Source organism: Amphiura filiformis, chromosome 14 (assembly GCF_039555335.1).
Source record: "Amphiura filiformis chromosome 14, Afil_fr2py, whole genome shotgun sequence".
NCBI classification, from domain to species: domain Eukaryota; kingdom Metazoa; phylum Echinodermata; class Ophiuroidea; order Amphilepidida; family Amphiuridae; genus Amphiura; species Amphiura filiformis.
In genome coordinates this window covers 6,527,305-6,541,986 of record NC_092641.1, presented here as the reverse complement: position 1 = coordinate 6,541,986, position 14,682 = coordinate 6,527,305, and positions in this window count along the sequence as shown.

The window sequence follows — 14,682 nt, the reverse complement described above, 5'->3', positions numbered from 1 at the left end:
TCTTTAAATATGACATTCCCATAAAAATATCAAATTTTGGAATTTAAATTTCATGGTATTTGACCAGTGGCGTGTCCGGGGGGGCTTTGGGGGCTTAAGTATTCCGCCGTTTTTTGCGATTTTAGCCATTAAGCCCCCCGCATAACTCTGAAAGGCCCTCTGAGCCCCGCAGGAACAGATCCTGGACACGCCGGCGTTGACTGTGGGACTAAGTAAACTGAACTTTCACATCCTTAATCAATAAATAACACCTGTTTAATCCTATGTAAGGCAGAAAACTAGTTGGCCATTACTCAGAATAGCAATTTGGCAAATATCAAGGTATCATTTACAAACTTATCCATATCGTGAAGAGTATTGATGCTACTTATAAATCTGGTATCATTTTAAAGCTTTTATTCAAATCTTGAAATGTCAAATATGCGACTTGTTCCTGGTTTTGTCAGAGCGGGTCGCATATATGGTGTGGTCTAGCAAATTCAGCCTTGAAGTCTGTCATATTTAATTTACAGTTTTCTATATGATTGCATCAATCATTTGTAAGCTACATTTTGAAATAGAACATTTAGTTCCAAAGATATGAACACTTGAAATGTTTCCAAAACAATTAACAAAAGAAATGATTGCCTTATAGACGAATCCATCGAGCCAAGTGATGGTCAGAATTCAGTCAGCCATTACTGGGACCCGTCTGCACCAAACTGGTGTTGTTTCTGCACAATTGGATGGATTAAATCTGCGTAAAAATCGATTTTGAATTGTATTGTGTAGTACACTTTCATCTTTCTTTTGTCTACGTGTAACACGGGTGATGGAATGCAGTTTAATATCCCCGCCAAGGCCACATCATTTCACATTTTAGGTGGGATAGACCTAAGGGGGTTCCCAGCTATGGTTGCCATTGAGGTGTAGGAATGCGTGAAAATGGATTCGTCAATATCTGAAAATCAATATCCGAATTCCGACTGATTTATGATCACATATTATTGCCTGCCTGCGGATTTTCCAAATGCAGACTTTTTCAACGGAAATTTTCATTCTGGTCAAAATTAGACCTTTATCTCTGCAATTGATCTTTGGATCCCTATTTTGTTAAACAAAGTTCATGATCTGGGTTATAGGCCTGTTTATCAAAATTTGTGACAAATTTGATATTTGTTACAGACAAAACAGACCTTTTGCAGGTTTATTGGGGTGTGTCGCCCACACCGCACCCCATGGCTACGGGCCTTGACATCGTGCGATATTTTTTACCATTGCACGTTCAGGCATTTAATATTTTGTATAGTATACATTAGCAAAATCTAAGATACATTGGTAATGGTAATAAGGCGACACGTCGAATGTGGTCCTATAGAACTATCGGTGCCCGGTTAAGTACCGATGACACTTAACATCACTCCCCAGAGATGTAATAAATTGTATCAAGCATAATAATTAACAGTTGCATAGCGTTATTGTTTTTCATTTAAATAAAATACGAATGCACTGTAATGGTCAGGGTACGATAAAAAGTGCCATCGGTACCGCTTCGGGCACCGATAGCGCTATAGGACCAAAAAGATCTTGTGCCTAATTGCACATGTAAGATTATGTCTTGTGATCAAATTGTGAGTATAGATGAATGTAATCCTCCAATTTATACTATATCGCTAAGCGACGAGCGATTACTATTAAGAGGTAGCGCGGTTTTCCAACGCAACAGAAAGAGCGTTAACGCATTGGCTGGAATCCTGTGGTTCTTGAGTTATGTTGTAAAGAGGGCTGAAGCAGAGATTCCCCAAAAGAAAGGCAAAATATAGCAAATGTTTTTTTCGTGATCGTAGTGTTTCATCGATATTTTGTTTTGTTTTTACTTTAAATGGTTATTTTCTTTTTCATAAAATGACTTATACCGGTCAAATTGACATTTCAGACGGTCTAAAATTCAAAAATATAGAAATACGGTAGTATAAAAGTAGACCAGAGAAGCGTAGCAATGTTTCACGGAGAAGGAGTCTGTAGGTTTGGGAACCCCCAAACACGATTCTTACAGGGAGTATCAAAATAAAGTATACAGTTTGAAAAATGTTGCTAGACTAAAAAGTACGAGGTCTTTGGTCAAAATTCTCTGGTTGATGGACTTTGAGTGCGATGGTACTCTGCAACAAGGGAGGACCTTTACTCTGGCGTGTACTGTGGAGTATCCATTTTAATGTTGCTATTCTCCTTGTCAAGTAAATCCTAGCATATGTAAGGAGATTGCCCAGATTTACCAAAAGTCCCGTGTTATGTAACTCACACATGCACACGATTGGCACCCTAACAATGAGGACAAATGATCTGCACACCTGGATGTTTCTCTTGGTTACATAACAATAGCAAGTACCAGGCATTGAAACCCAATTGACTTCGCGCAACTGCTTTTTGTACTCGGTTCACTAAAGTAGCCACCAAATCCTTAGTAATGGTCATACGCCAGTGATTTTTCAGCTGTAGGAGGACAATATATTGATTAAGTTAACAACTAGAGAATTCAGACCATAGACCTCATACTTTTTAAAATGTATATTTTTAATTTTGATACAGCTATCATGGTAGTGAAGAGAATTTCTTTCGTTTTAAAGTGACGAATTCTCAGAGAATTCGTTATGATTGTAATATTAATAATCACATGTATATTTTTCATAGGTCTACAACCCAGCAAACACGTTTTACAGGAAAGGTTTAAATATCGGGTTATATATAAACATTTTTTTTAAAAAACGTGATGGTTATAGGGGTGGGGTGGCCTAGTGGGCTAAGGCGTTGATCCATTAGGGACAGTTGAGCGAGGGGTCCGTGGTTCGAAACCACACGATAAGTGTTGGTCACTCTAAATAGTTCAATGGGTCGGAAATTTCATCATCATATTCTCTTTCAGTCAATATAATTGTGATAATTTCTTTTCGCTCTCATTCACTATGTAGAATGTGCGGGTATGCTACACAGTGGTTATCCGGCATCTCGTGGTTCGAAGGGTCACGTAAAATGACGATTCCGTGTGTCAGCGCTCTTTAGCAAAGTGATAGTTCATTGAATTTACACCCGTATGACAAAACAGGCGAAAAAAGTACCTTTTTGCACAAGATTTGCAATTTAAAAAGAATTGGCCATTGCTCATTAACATGATTAAAAAGAGGCTAGTATATAGACAATGAGGTTGATGTGTTGACTTTTAAAATCTATATTTTAGTTAAAAATTGTTCTGGGATAGGTCGTTTTCAACAGATTTATTGACTAATGAGAAAAAGACTGGGAGGAAATGTTAGCTTACGTTCGATGTAAAAAAAATTCTGATTGGATGAAGGGAACAGTTGAGGACATGATCACAATTACAAATGCCTTTTTTCCACTAGATCTCACACAGATCTTATAATGCTATGCTCTCAACCGTGTAGTATAACCACAGACTGCGTAGAGGCTAGACTCGCTGTGTATGGAAATATCTAGGTGTATCGAGGTGGAAACTGTGCGTAGATGCATTTATAAGAGAATCGTTTTGTATGGCACGTACAAAGATGCAGCCGTTATCGAAAAGAGTAGGGTGGCATCACCTGGCTTGTTACCTGCACCCTGACTGGGTTCAGGACAGTAGTAGTTATTGTGTACAGTGATGGTAGTAGATTAGTTGTGTTAATAGTAATGTTGTAAAATGGTGATATAGATATACTCAAAATTACAAGGATTTAAAAATAAATCCTTATAGTTAGGTCAAAAAGTTCAATTTGGTGATCACTCTCTGGCTAGTAAGGTTTGACGATTGATTCGACTTCTATGGACCATTTAGAAAAAAAAGCCACCATATCCCTCGCGAAAATCCCGGCATTTTTCGCTAGAGGCCAAAATCCAAAATGGCCGCCGCCACCATTTTGAAAATTTAAGTTTTGAACCAGAGCACCTATAATCATGCACAAAGACACTTTTTCGGATATGTCGAGTACAAGGATTCCGATTCTGACATTAGATGGACATTACGGCATCATTTTCACCCAGAAATCCAAGATGGTGGTCGGCACCATCTTGAAAAATTTAGTTTTGAACAAGAGGACCTAAAATCGTGTACAAAGACACTTGTTTGGATAAGTCGACCACAAGGATTTCAAATTTGACATTACTTTGACATTACGAACTCATATTTACTCAGAAATCCAAGATGGTGGCCGCCGGCGCCATCTTGAAAAAAATAAGTTTTGAACCAGATCACCTAAAATCGTGTACAAAGACACTTTTTCCGGTAAGTCGACCCCAAGAAATCCGAATCTTACATTAATTTGACGTTATAACATAATTTTTGCCCAGAAATCCAAGATGGCCCCATTTGAGCGTAAATGTGATTTTTGAATGAGAGCAGAAGCATAAGTGTGTCATTTCCGCCTTATCTGGGGTTCATGTCCCTTATATGGGATTTAAACTGCCTTATCTTGGGTTTACATCCCTTATCTAGGGATAAGGCGCCTTACCTGTGGTTTAGACGGCCTTATCCTGGGTTTACGTTCCTTACCTGTGACTAAGATGCCTTAACCTTAGCATAGCGCAGTCTAAACCCAGATAAGGCGTCTAAACCCCAGATAATGGGCCGTAACACCAGATAAGGGACGTAGACCGCCGATAAAGCAGTCCAAACCCCAAATAAGGCGCCTTAACCCTAAATGAGGAACATAAACCTAAGATAAGGCATCTAAACCCCACATAAGATGCGTTAACTCTAGATAAGGGTCGTTAACCACAGATAAGGGTCGTAAACCTCAGATAAGACATCTAAACCCAAGATAAGGCGCCTTAACCCCAGATAAGAGACGTAAACTCAGATATGGCAGTCAAAACCCAAGATAAGGCGCCGTAACCCCAGATAAGGGACGTACAGCTCAGATAAACCAGTCCCAACCCCAAATAAGGCGCCTTAACCCTAAACAAGGAACATAAACCTAAGATAAGAGAAGTAATGCCTTATCTCAGGTTTACGACCCTTATCTGGGGTTAACAATCCTTATCTAGAGTTAAGGCACCTTATGCGGAGTTTAGATGCCTTTTCTGGGGTTTATGTTCCTTATTTAGGGTTAAGGCGCCTTATTTGGGGTTTATACTGCTTTATCTGGGGTCTACGTCGCTTATCTGGGGTTACGGCGCATTATCTGGGGTATATGCCTTATCTGGGTTTAGACTGCGATATGCTAAGGTTAAGGCATCTTAGCCACATTGTGCCCAACTGCGTGAACGCCATTTAATATCAATCCACGATGTTTTGCACAAGAGTCTTTCCACTATAGGTTGAACAAAGAATAAAATAACAGCTATATAAACTAACTACTTATATTTCGTTGGCAGAGTGCTACACTATCGTAAGTGCAGTTTGGACAGTTTTACAGGAGGAGCATTTTTGTGTTTAGCGTAGCCATCTGTTTCCATTTAGCCATAAAATGACATGGGAATGTAAAGCAATTTGATTTTAATAATATAAACTATATAAATGGTGTTAAAGTTAATAAATCGATGAATTATTTACTGATTTAGATGTCGTAAGTGCCACATACGATAGTGTTACACTCAAATTGAAATGAGTGTAGAGTGCAACACTATCGTATGTGCCACATACGATAGTGTTGCACTCAAATAGAAATAGGTGTAGAGTGCAACACTATCGTATGTGCCACATACGATAGTGTAGCATTCATTGCTAAATTAGGATATGCGTAATATCGGCTCAAATATCCAATATTTTGTCATTTTATGTTTCTTAACAAGTGTTAATTTATTTTGGCACATAATATTTACAATAGCAAGACACCTTTTGCCGTAATGTTATCTCTCAAGATTTATTACTGAATCTAAAACTAAAAACACCGGATTTATCGTCTCTATTACCAGTCATGGGAGCTATTAACTTAACCAGCATGATGACAACGCATACAGCTGTCAGCGTCACAGCCAGTGATGTGTTAGAGACTGTTTTGCACTTACGATGGTGTAGCATTCCGTGATTTTGTTGTTTAGGCCCAATAAAGTAGCGTATGTGGCACATACGATGGTCTTGCAGCAAATGAAAAACAAAATTAGCGTGCAAGACTATCGTAAGTGGCACATACGATAGTCTTGCATGCATTAATTAAAATTGCATTGCACTTACGATATTTTATTTTGTTGATTAAAAAATACTTAAGCAATCTTGAAACTTAAAACCTGGTTTAAAATGTGCGTTTTTATATGGCCTTCCATAATTCGTCAAAATCTCATTTTGGCCAAAAATGTCACTTACGATAGTGTAGCACTCTGGCGAGCACTCTGGCGACGATTTAAGTAATAGATAATTATCTAACTATTGAACAAGCTAAACAGACAAACAATTCATTAACTTAGTTAACGAAATGATTATTTAAAAAAAACTATTTTAAAGTAAAAGATTATTACAATGATGTATATTCGTACGTAGCGGTAAACGTAAATAGAAAGCAAAATAATTATACTTCTACGTAACCAAGGGGCGCCACAACATCTTTAACGTCACCTACATCTGTGACGTCATTGGAGGTTCCTGAGCAACATCACTAGCAACACACAAATCTTCAGAGTAATAAAATGCGCTGAAGACGTTGCGCTGTTGACACGATTTTATTTTCTAAATAATTATTGCAGCATGTGGAGTAATCGACTTAACAAATACTATTTCTCTGCAGGTTAGGGAAAGTATTAAGGGGCTGTGCAATAATTATGAGCCCTGGTGGGAGGATAAAATATGGGGGGTGGGGGCAAGAAATGTTTGGCGAGCCGAAGGGCTTAAGGAAGCAACTTTTTGGCAAGCCGAAGAGGGGGAGGGGAACAAGGGATTTTTGACACACATTCATGGGGCGCCTTTGAAAAAAAACGCTCTAAAGACTTAGGAAAACAGTACAGAAGTTCTTAAATATGCAAATTTCCCTGCTCCCTGCACTCTCAACATGTATCTTGACCATTTAAAGTTCGTAAATTGGGACCAAAATAATTTGGCATGTGCAAGGGGGGGGCAAAGATATTTTGGCAGTCCAAGGGGGGAGGCTCATAATTATTGCACAGCCCTAATGTGAATTTCTTTTTGAAAATAATTTAAATAACAAGGTTGTATATTTTCTGTTGAATTTCTCTACTTTAGAATCAATAAATAATTATCTGTGTTAAAATAGTTTTGAAACGGACTGTGTACCAGTTGTCGGTGTTTTTTGTAACCCTATACCTTACAGATTCCCATTACAACTTCATAGGGGGGTGAGACCAGCGAGTTAAGCGCCTTGACCAAGGGCATAACATTTGAATCTTCGCACCCACGACGAGGGTGTCTGCTAATTTGTACACCTAAATATTGAATGCAGACATATTTTCTTTCTATGTAATGTTTGCGTGGTTGCAGAATACCGGACATCGCTCTCAAATTAGGGCTAGAGTTTAGGATTAGGGTTTAGGATTAGGATAAAGCCAAGAATTTTCTGCTTTACAAATGCTAAATTCCGCTTTTCTCCGCTTTGTAATTTTAGCACATTTCTGACAGTAAAAAATCCGCGATAAAGTCAGTAACTTCGCTCCGCTGACCCGTGTAAAACTTCAACCCAGGCGTTTTACTTTATTTTGATGAATTTTGAAGACCCATTTCATTTAGTATTTTTTTTATTTCTTTTTAACATGTTCAATTGGATTTTCGCGGAATTTCCACAACGCGGATAATTCTTGGCTTTAGATTAGGATCATTATTGTTTGCCGGGGTTAGGGTTAGGGTCTGTATAGAGGTTATCCACTTCACTCATGTGTGACTTCTAACAAAAGGCGCCGATTCCCGTAGTATTCCTTATTCAAAACAAATCAATTCATGACCTCGGAGTCACCTGCATAACTCTTGGCGGGCTATTTTGAAACAGTCATGGTTGCACATGCATGTACTTCTTTTGAAAGTTGTAAACAAGGTATAGCAGTCGTTGATAGGATATGCAGCTTATAGAACACGGTTAACCTCTATTAGAATGAATAAATAGATAACAGTGGTGCCCCGTACTCGCTCAGGAAATAAGATTACATTTCCCACGACGCTATGAAAGGCAACAGTGGTGGATAAAAGTTAAAAAAAAAAGTAAGATGGCCCGTATTCTGCAATTACATCGAGTGAAGGCCGGGAATTCCGGTGATGAAAAATCGAGTAAAAATATCCAACCGATTACATCACACGCAACCCCCTAACGGCGTGTCACATATTTATATTTACAGTTGAGTTTGTTAAATTTGCCACTTATTCTGACCCTGGGTTCAGACATCAATCTCTTGCAGGTTCGCCCTCTATTTTAATCGAGTATACCATATTATTTCTGTATCACGCCAGAAATGTACAGTTAAAGCCATATTATAACATTTGCTGAGGAGGACGCCCTCACTGATTTTTTAAAATTCATTTTTTACACGATTATATTGTACTTTATTAAACCAATATACCCTGCAAAAATCCGAGATTTTGAATAAAACGATGGAACCGGCGTTTTATTATTACGATGGAATTATTAGTCGAACGCATACACGATGTTCATAACACACAGTACGTACACGGCGTGCGGGACGGTGATCTACACAACAAAGGGCCGTACCATAACATGACCGAAGGAGTGGTACGTATTAGCGACATATGCGCTGGTAGTAAATTCCAATTTTCTTTGCTTTGCCGTAGTTGTTCGGCTCAAAATAAATAGGGATATATCTGACAGTAAAACTAACAGTTTATGGCAAATAAATGCTAATCTATTTTGTGTGAAAATGTTATAATATGGCTTTAATTCGGCCCTCTATTTCGATGTGGGAAAAGCCGAGGGTGGGGGGTTGTTAAGTGTAAGTGTCGGTGGATCGCTGGTTAAATGAGTCACAATAACAATAACAAGCGCTACTGTGGATCAGCTCTCTAGTCCGAGGGCTATAGTCCGAAGGTTCGCTAGTTCGAACATGTAATTTATCATTCGCTAGTCCAAATTCTGAAAAAGGTTCGATAGGACGAATACCTGCTTTTCTACACAGCAAAAAATAAGGAGTAAAGTGCTACCGACTAAAGTATGTTGATTAAAAAATAGACCAATTATTTACTCATCAACGAGTAAAAGACGATATTTGACACAACTCTTTGCCAGAGTAAAAATGGTCAATGGAAAGAAGTAAAATATTTTAATCGCCACATTGTATTTTACTCAAATCGCGTAGTAAATTCAACACGCGGAGTAAGTTTAATTCGACGACGTATTAAAATTCATGTCATCATGGCGTATAAAAGCGGAGCCGGGATGCGGAGGTGCAGTGTCTGCTGGTGGAATGGAGTTTGTCAGCAGTACAACCAATATTTGAAGGTACTAATTTCATTACTATTATTCATAACTTTATGTCCATATACCTGTTACACAATTTAGAAATCTTATTGTATGATTTGAACCGGATATAGACAGGTTTTTAAGTTAGTTAAGCTTATCAGTATGGGCATCGGCTCACCATGCTAGCTGTGTACTTGTATATTTGCGATCGTATATCTTATGTACTAGTCTGAGCAACCTCGAAGTACATACGCTGATGTGGACCAGGCCCGGGGACCAGGGGCGTAGCAGCAAGTGGATAGGGTGGACAAAGTCCATGGGCCCCGAGCAAAAGCGAAAATGAAGTGGATAGGGATAGGGCTGATAAAGGAGATGTTTAGAAGGCCTCACACTACTCCTTGTCCATATGCCCCAAAGCTCTTGCTACGTCCCTGATCCTGATGTTGACTCCTGCCACGTAACTTTTTTTGCAGTTATATGTAGTAGGAGAGTGAAACCATTGCAAAATATCACTTGAAATTTTTTTCCATAGGCAGTTTTCTTTTTCAGTGCATTTATAATATTGATCTATATTTTACTTACAGATCAGATGTGACTTCGGGATTTTTGTGCTGCCCTACCTCTTTCCAGGAAAGGTAAAAAAAAAAAAATGCACGAACGTCAGTCAACAGGTAAATTTCTATCAATAATGTTGCATTTAACTTGCCAATTTCTTTGTACATTTCAGAATACATGTAGTTCATTGAATGTGTAGTTCATGAAACCTCAAATGCCAAGGGGAAAACCCCATGTAGAACCTCTCATCCTCACCCGACAGGTGTTGGCTATCGTGAACTTTGAATAATCAAGCGCGAATCTTATAATTATCTTGTTTACCATTTCTGTAAATTCTTGTCTCCTAAAGTTTGTGTCCCCTTGAAAATAGCATTGCCCGCTATCACAGGAATAATAATATAATAATTATAAAGATATTTTAAATATTTGCAAAATCGCATAAAAGTAGAAATGCCAATGCAATGGGTGATTACAATGTAAATTACATGTAAATATGTCATATTTGCTTTAATATTTCAAGAATTTCAGCAAGAGTTTTCATTTTTGGTTATATACCATCTGACCAATTATAGACAGTTTAAAATAAGACATCCATAAATTTGGTTATTTATATTTTAAACCTTCCATCTACTTCATCACTTTCGAGTACCAAACAAATTTTGATTTATGGTTGATACAATGAAAAGGTGGTGGATTTTCTATTTTAAGGCAGCTTTATTTCACTTGAATAGTCCCAATCCATGAAATTAATGTCCTTTATTACATTTTCTTTTATTTTACATGTTTCAGGAAGGCACAGCTTTGGACTGGTTCCTCGCCAACTTTACTGGACGCACGCTGCCATTTATATACTTGTGAAGCAAGTTGAATCCAGAACAGTGTTTTTATAATGGATAGGCAAGCTTTTTCAATGCGCAACAGTGATGAAAGTTGTAGAACTTGTGCACAAGATATACCAAATCCTTCACATACAATGACTTAGCATATCCAGTACATGTACAGGCTGATCACTGCTATTTGGCAGTTCCTGGACACTATATCAGCTACTAAAGAACCTGGTAACATTAGACCATTCTTGAGTGTTAAAACATAATGAAGTGAAGATTTAATTTCTGTCCCTTTTAAAACACTCAGCATCTATAACATTAATTTTCAAATGACTTTTTCACATCAAAAGTTTTGGGAGAGGTGACCGGCTTCTATTTTATTCTATGTTTGCTCACATTGGGTAATGAGACAATAGACATGCTATATTGTGATTTATTTGATACCTATTTTGAAAATAAAACCAGGAAAATGCAGAATATTATATTTAATTTCGTATTCTTTTCATTCTTTTAGTTTAAAATACTGCTTTGTTCCAGCTGCAGATGGAGCCACAATACAACTCGAAAGTGTTTTTTGCTCAATATTTGTTGAGTAAAATACGTTTCATGTTGCTCAAAATGTGGAGTAACACTTTACTCTTCATCATTTTGCAAATCTTTTCACTTAAGTTTTACTCAAATAATGAGTAATCGTTTTAATCAACACTTGCGTAAACCTTTACTCAAGGTTAAACGAGTAAATTTTTCCTTGTTTCAGAGCAAAAAAGGGAGCTACTCAATATTGAGTAAAATTTAATCAACAAACGTTGAGCAAATATTACTCCATAGTCAATGAGTAAAATTTACTCTCATCTTTGAGTAAAAAAGGAGCTAGTCGAATTTTGAGTAAATTTTACTCAACAAAAGTTGAGCAAATATTACTCCAAGTGAAAGAGTAAATTTTAGTCTAATCTTTGAGTAAAAAGGGAACTACTCAATATTGAGTAAAGTTTAATCAACATGTGCTGAGTAAACAATTAATCAACCGAAGCTGAGTAAAATTACTCAAAATTCGACTAGCTCCTTTTTACTATCGTGATGAGTAATATTTTACTCAATATTGAGCTTTTATTTTTTGCTGTGTAGTCCGAAGGTTCGCTAGTCCGAATAATAAATAAGGTTCTCTTGTCCGAATACAAAATAAGGCTCGCCAAGCCTACCCCAACCCTAAATCTAACCTAACCCTGACACTAACCCTAATCCTAATCCTAACCCTAAACACTAACCCTAACCATAACCCTAACCCTAATCCTTATTCTATTATATTCGGACTAGAGAACCTTCGAAACCTTTTAGGTATGTCGTGCTATTAAACAACTATCAAAAACAAACAAACAGACAAACAAACAAAACACGTTGGCTGCAAATTTGTTTAAAAAACCGACTCCGTAAAACAAAAGCAATGTATCGGTACTGGAATCCCTAGAGCGAGTATATGTGTGTTGCGATGTACAAGTAGGCACTCCGTAGATCTCAGTTTCCATGGTTATAATGAATATCATGGTCAATAGAGAGCAGTATTACTTGAAAAGTCGCAACATTCAGAACCCACAAAAACTAAATATGGACAAAATATATGAATATTAACATAAAATTCACATAGGTCATGAAGAATCCACAGGGACGTGCCCAACAGTTAACAAGCGCATGCGCATATTAATTATAAAGGCAATGTTGCTAAATCATTACTTACCAACTGACAAAACGCGTATACGTCCAATTTCTGCCTGGAGCTCTACCACTGGTACCTACATGACACAAATTTCCAAGACCTGGCAGAAATTGTTTTACAAACAGCCCAATTTGGTACAAACAAGCAATTGTTGGTAATACCGACGCTAATGAATTATTAAGTGATTTTCAAGCCCCAGCTAGCTCAACGATTATTAGCTGTTATTCCAGTTTACTTCGTATCTATCTCCACACCTGTTTGCGATGTAGGCGTAATCAGAACTAGGTGAGTACATACATTATTCTGTGCTAACGTTTTGCTCTAGAATTTATGTCTTACTAGCGGGATTTTTGGAAGCCAAATTTTAATTTTTTACTCCCAGTACTCTGAGCTTCCTTATTGTGCATTTTGATGGACAAATAAACAAAAGCCGAAAAGGCAAACAAATAAACAAATAGACAAACAAACAAACAAACAAACAAACAAACAAAATACATCCCCACATAACATTCCCGTATAATTAGTTCCACAATTATTCCGAAATAAAAATCAGTCTACTCCGATTAATCTTAAGGGGGCCGGACGACACATATTTGTTTGTTAAAATTGAGTTTCGTGCGTCGGAAGCTGGTGTCTGAGGACTTCATAGAACCACCATTTCTTTTTTGCCTAATTTTGTTTGTTATTGACTGACTCTCCAAGCCCAATATTCCAACGCACAAACATAAAAAAAAACACAAACAAACAAACAAACAAAAACATGAACTGTCATGATGCAACCTCTTGGGCACCCCAATAGTGGTGCACAATTGATTACTAACAATGCTTTAAGGGGGTACTACACCCCTCGATAAATTTGTGTCTAATTTTGCATTTTTCTCAAAAACTAATAACACGCTGGTAACAAAAATTGTGTATATTATAGGGGCAAGGAATCCAATTACTACACTGGAATTTCAGTGACCCAAGACAAGTGGTTCGTTATTTATGATAAGAAATAAGGTACCGCTAGGATGTACCTCTTTTCTTATCATAAATAACGAACCGCTTTTCTCGAGTCACTGAAATTCCATTTTAGTAATTGGATTCCTTGCCCGAATAATATACATAACTTTTGTTACCAGTGTGTTATTATTTTTTGAGAAAAATGCAAAAATAGTCACAAATTTACCACATGGGTGTAGTACCCCCTTAAACACTCAAAATCCTAGTTAGCAGCGCCTATGTTATGATCATGCATTTAAATGAGGCTTATGGATAAGTACGCCGCTGTTGTGCAATGCTCGTTCGTTATAGACGCATTATTTTGGCCATGATATGAATCCTATAAATCATAAAATATTGAGAAATTGATTGATGATCATTATTGTATAAAAATAAATAAGAGACAAAGATAGAAAAATAGCAGCTCAGTGGGTGAAAAAGTAAGAATTGTGGTCATTTTCTAACAGCAACCCCCCCAAAAAACACAACAACAACAACAACAACAACTCCGTGTCTCACGCAAAAACAAATAAGTGATATGTTGTAGTAACGTTTTACCAGCCTTGGTTACAAATATGGTAATAACACCGACTGTGTCTGTATTTTACCGCATTTGTTCTAGCGGCAAGTGCCATATTTTTACCTTACGACTAACTCAACACACTTATTTATGTATAAGTGTATTAAATGTCACTCCAATAAGCAAGATGACCAAGTTGCATGCTGGGCTGAACCTATCGGTCAATCAAAACAAAATGTATCAGTGAATCGTGGGTTCGAGCCCCATGCTGGGCTGAACCTATCGGTCAATCAATACCAAATGTATCAGTGAATCGTGGGTTCGAGCCCCATGCTGGGCTGAACCTATCGGTCAATCAATACCAAATGTATCAGTGAATCGTGGGTTCGAGCCCCATGCTGGGCTGAACATATCGGTCAATCAAAACAAAATGTATCAGTGAATCGTGGGTTCGAGCCCCATGCTGGGCTGAACCTATCGGTCAATCAATACCAAATGTATCAGTGAATCGTGGGTTCGAGCCCCATGCTGGGCTGAACCTATCGGTCAATCAATACCAAATGTATCAGTGAATCGTGGGTTCGAGCCCCATGCTGGGCTGAACCTATTGGTCAATCAATACCAAATGTATCAGTGAATCGTGGGTTCGAGCCCCATGCTGGGCTGAACCTATCGGTCAATCAATACCAAATGTATCAGTGAATCGTGGGTTCGAGCCCCATGCTGGGCTGAACCTATCGGTCAATCAATACCAAATGTATCAGT